The 5,385-nt window shown below is 37.5% G+C and overlaps 1 pseudogene; it reads left to right on the forward strand.

Moving 5' to 3' along the window:
• The first annotated feature begins 201 nt into the window (after window positions 1–201).
• LOC107681056 (zinc finger protein 726-like) overlaps window positions 202–5,385 on the forward strand; it is a 7,207-nt pseudogene continuing 2,023 nt past the window's right edge.

Below are 5,385 nucleotides of genomic sequence, written 5' to 3' on the forward strand. Positions count from 1 at the left end.
CCTGGTCCATTCATTAAGTTGTGCTGCCTTCACCATATTTGAAGCGTTGTCCGTCGTAACGCAGATGAGGTTCTCTTTGTTGAGATCCCAGCTGGCAAGCCCCTCTCTCAGGCCGGCTGAAATATTTTCCCCTGTGTGGTCGTCTGGGAAGTAGGCAGTTTGAAAGCAGCGAGCTTTGAGGTCAAAGTCTTTGTTAACGAAATGCACCGTAAGACTCTGAGATAGAGCTCCGCTGTACGGCTTGACCACATGTCAGTTGTAGCAGCGAAAAACTCAGTTGTTTCCAGCTCCGCTGCGAGACTGTTTGCATTTTTTGAGTAGCTCCGGTATGGCGACCTGGCTAAAATATGTGTGGGAGGGCATTTTGTACCGCTTATCCAGTGTATTAATCAAAGCCGTGAACCCAGGCTTGGTCACAGTACTGAGAGGCGTCATATCTTTCGCAATGAACTCTGTTACTGCGTGCGTAATTTCCACATGCCGTTTTGAAGTTTGTTCATATGGAGTTACGCTTTCAAACATTTCGGTCAGTGATGCCTGTCGGGTGGTACTTGACTTACTTGACACACTGGTGTTTGGCTTTTTAGCCATGCAACTATCATACAGGACTCTGGTGTTTCTTTAAGTGCTGAATCAGGTTAGTAGTGTTGCCCCGTGAGGTAGCAACATTAGCAAGGCAGGTTTTGCACAATACCTGACGCTGCGCATCATCATCTTTTTTAAAGCCAAAATAGTCCCACACAACTGACGTACTGTTCCTCTCTGACACTAAAGTTTCCGCTGTGTCAGGTTCTGTCGAGCCTGATGCCATTGTATAAGTTAACATGTCAAAGTACAGCGTAGCATGGCAAGTTGTTGCTTCCCTCTGAGTCTGCTGACTGCATTGCTCTCGCGTTTAAAAACCGCGTTTTGTCATATATATGTCATATTATCGCAAATGCAATTAATCGTTCAGCCCTAATTCTTACACATTCGAATGGACAAATACAAACAGAATTATACCAAAATATCCCATAAATACAATGTCATGTCTTAAGTGAACGTAAAGAGTTGAGAGAGAAAACAAGAGTGTATTGGATCCGTGAATTGACAGCAGCCGCTGCCGCTAGTCATTAATGTTAATCAAAGAACAAAAGAAAAGAAAATCCCTCACTGATCTTGACTGAATCACTTTTGTAACCTCTTTTTATATTTTATATGCCTGTTGTTTGGCGCTGACTACTGTAATGGCAACGTTGCATCTGTGTATGCGATCATTTTGGAGATGCGTTCCAGTATAATTTATCCTTATTTAGGGTATAGACCTATTCTATTTTGATCTGCAGTTTAATAAAAGTTAAACAGAAAAAGACAAAAAGTAGCACTGCATGTGTTTCTGAATATTTATTTAAACGGACTGTATAATGATGAAAAACCACAAACATGACAGGTATAATTAAAATAAGCAAATTTCTTCAGCGCACATTTCAGTGCAATATTTTTACAGATTTGTTAAAGCATGTATACAATATAATTATGTTAAATTAAGCTGAGATATAGCACTATAAATTCTTAATTCATTTGCAACAAAACTATAAAGTTTTGTTGCAAACGGATGAAAACATTAGTAGGCTTCTCAGCTCGCCCCTCAACATGCACACGTTCGGAGTTTCGGCAGCCCAACAATGAATATTATATTGTGGGCATTGTATTTTGATTAATACAATAGAAATTATAAAAATTACAATACAAAAATGAAATTTAAATTATCCTGCTTCTAAATAAATAAAGCAGTTATTTTTATTTTGTTACAAATGGGCCAAAAGAGACCTCGGAACAAGTAGGTTACCAGAAAGGGGGAAAAAAAAACCTTACCGTTTTTGCTCAGAATTTGTTTTGAATCACTGCATGATTTTAGTCATACATGATAAATATCAAATACGTTATAGCTTGACTACAAGTTTAAAAACAACGCTGCAATTGTTATAATTAAGGAAATTAAACTTACCATCATGAAATGTGTCTACACACACGATAATGACCAAAAAGAAAGAAAAACATCGGAAATAGGCATATTTTATTCAAGACATTATTATATGACATCAACATGCATTTATCATCCTTACAATCACCGCCAGAATGTCCAACTTCACCATGATGAACTTAAAATTGGGTTCTGTTACTTTTCCTCAACAGTTCTCCTCACAAAACGAAATTAATTTCAAACACAAATTTGATAAGAACGGAGTGGAAATTATTAGCAACACCAAAATAACAGCAAAGCTAATGTTTTCTGTTAGTTTAAGCACAAAACTAAGAAAAGTAAAACCAAACTTTGCGGCAATTAAGACCAAACTGAACATGGTGTTTGTTTATGGTGCATGTCAGCAATGTTGTCTCGGTGGGGGCGGGGCGTGGTGGAGGTGGGATTTAGGTAGACGATAATATCGGATATCGCGATATTTTTAAAGACGATTATCTATACGATATTTTTGACATATCGCCCAGCCCTACATGGAATGAACCAAGAAAAGCTTAAAATTGTATGGAATTGAGAAGCAAATCTAAGGAAAACCATAAACAGTGGAAAAAAAATACTGCAATCAAAAAAAAAAAGCAAGCAAGCAAAGTAAAATGCACATATCAGGTGTCGAATAAAAGAAAGAAAAGGAATGCCTAGAAATCTCTTTCTAATTAATTTCAGCTGTTGTTGTCAGTTTTGCAACGCTGCTATTATTATTATTATTTATGATGTTATACATAAATCAGCTGTTTTAGAGAGAGAGAGTGATGATCAAAGAAGTTTGTGAAAATAAACCTGTTTTTTTTTTTTACCTTTTGATATGTCAAAAAAGTAAATAAATACAAAATAAATAAATAAATCACAAAAAAATCTAACTTCTCAACAAAATTGCATTATGAAAATGTTATTTTCTCTAATACACATTGGCCACTATAGATGCAACAATGCACAATTCATTAGTGTTTTTTGCAACAAATTAATAAAAAACTCGCGTGGATTATTAGGTTTACTAAAAATTTATTTTGTGAGAGGTAATATTTTTCCTATTTTTACCCAAAATATAATGGATTGGCCATTATTGAATGCTATAAACATGTAATGTGTTTCATTCATGCTGGTCATCAAAGGGCGCCCTCGCGCAGAAAATCGACATATGTATAACTAGGATTGGGTATCGTTTGTTTTTTTTTCGATACTGGTGCCAAATCGATACTTTTAAAACGGTTCCGGTGCCTGAACCGATACTTATTAAAAAATTAAAAATAAATAAATAAATAATCCAACCCAAAAATGATGGATTGGCCATTAAAATAGAAATAGAATAGAGAGTGCAAATGTAAGAGGGTCAAGTTTTTTAATAAAAAAAACAAGCGGATAAAATTAGAAGTAGCCTTAGAATAGAGAGTGCTAGAGTTAGAGGGTCAAATGAAGATGAAAGAGATGTGTTTTCAGCTGTTTCTTGAAAAGATTGATCTGGGCAGGTCATTCCACTAGGGGGGAACAGTTAACATAGAAGTCCATGAAAGTTTTATCATAGGTAGAATGCAAAATTTTCAATACAAGCATTTCAGTCAAATGTAATTTATGCAATATTTCAAACCTTTAACCCACTTGGGAAAATCAACCTATGGCAACAGTTTAAAAGTAGCCCAATTATGTGGAAAAAAAACACGGACTTGGCAACCCTGTATCCAACAAGAGCTACCGGAGTCAGCTTTGACTGATCACAGGTCGAGAATAAGGAGAGATGACTGACAAGACCATGCTGGACTATTTGCTGCTCAACAGATTCTGAGCTCATTGACAAATATCTGATCTTGTAAGATGTGCTACCTTTACACAGAGTACGTGTGATCGCGATATTGAAAGTGAACGTAAACAGCGCAAACGCTCATTCAAAAATATTTAAATACACCGCATCCTCAGCAGCTGGATGCAGATCCCTGATGCGCCAAAATTATACGCAATATTAGAACGTTTAAAGGAGTGGACACGAAAATCGCGGGAGCGAAATGTTGCAGGAGCAGGCAGCAATGGTCAGAGATTCAGCGGGAGCGGGATTAAGAAAACAGCTGAATCCCGGACATTTTGGGCAAATAGGAAATCCCGGCAGGACGCATTTTTGTAGGTCCGAAAAGAAGACATGTCTGGGGAAAAGAGGATGTATGGCCACCCTAATTTATAATCTATTGCTAATCGATGTATTCTTTTTATAGTAGCATATGGAACATATTTTCTGCCTCATTCTGTGACAAGAAGCCACATCAGATCACAAAAGGAAGCATTTGACTGGTGTTGTGGAGTAAGAGTAAAAAGTTTTTCTCTTTTGTTGGACAACATGTTTAGAAATGTGTATACAAGGGAGGTTTAGCTTTAAGCTTTAGGATTTAAGCATGTTTAGCTTAGTTAATGGAAGTGTAATTACTGCATTCACGTGCTCCTCGGATGCTCTCATTTCGGTTGTAGTACATACCGGTTACATAGTGTTTGGGAAATAGACGTATAAGTGCTGCCAGCATTGCTGCAGAGGTTGAAGGGGTGGGGGGTCAGCCTGTCAGTGCTCAGACCATACGCCGCACACTGCATCAAATTGGTCTGCATGGCTGTCGTCCCAGAAGGAAGCCTCTTCTAAAGATGATGCACAAGAAAGCCCGCAAATGTTGCTGTTCTCAAATGTTAGTCTGGAGCACTGCATCAGGGTTCACTTTTATGCTCACATTTAACCATTTTTACTTTTATTTCAGAGTTGATTGAAGAAAAAAAATAAGAATGAAGAATCAAGTGAAGTTGAGGAGAACAATCATGTCAAAATTGGAGAAAAATCTTTGAGTTGCTCTCAAACCAAACGGAAAGATTTGAAGAAAAGAAGAGCCAATAAATCTTTCACCTGCGCTCAGTGTGAAAAGAGTTTCACACGGAAAACAAGTCTTGAGCGTCACATGAGGGTTCATACTGGAGATAAACCATTCACTTGTGATCAATGCGGGAAGAGTTTCACACAATCAGCAAACCTTAATGAACACACTGGAGAAAAGCTGCATGCATGTGATCAGTGTGGTAAAATGTTTATATGGGCTTCAGTTCTGAAGAAACACTTGAAAGTTCACTCAAAGGAGAAACCACCTTCATGTAATTTGTGTGGTAACAGTTTTGTGCGTCTACAAAATTTGAAAGTAGGTCAGAGAATATACAATGCTGTGGGAGAGTACATGTGCTTTGAGTGTGAAAATACTTTTACTTCAACGACGTGTACAAAACTGCATGAGAGGATTCACACTGGAGAAAAACCTTATAAGTGTGCACACTGTGACAAGATATTCAGTCGGTCAGGACATCTGAAAAGACACAATAGGATCCACACTGGAGAGAAACCTTATAAGTGT

The sequence above is a fragment of the Sinocyclocheilus anshuiensis genome, unplaced genomic scaffold (genome assembly GCF_001515605.1).
Source record: "Sinocyclocheilus anshuiensis isolate Anshui unplaced genomic scaffold, SAMN03320099.WGS_v1.1 scaffold2294, whole genome shotgun sequence".
Lineage (NCBI taxonomy): Eukaryota > Metazoa > Chordata > Actinopteri > Cypriniformes > Cyprinidae > Sinocyclocheilus > Sinocyclocheilus anshuiensis.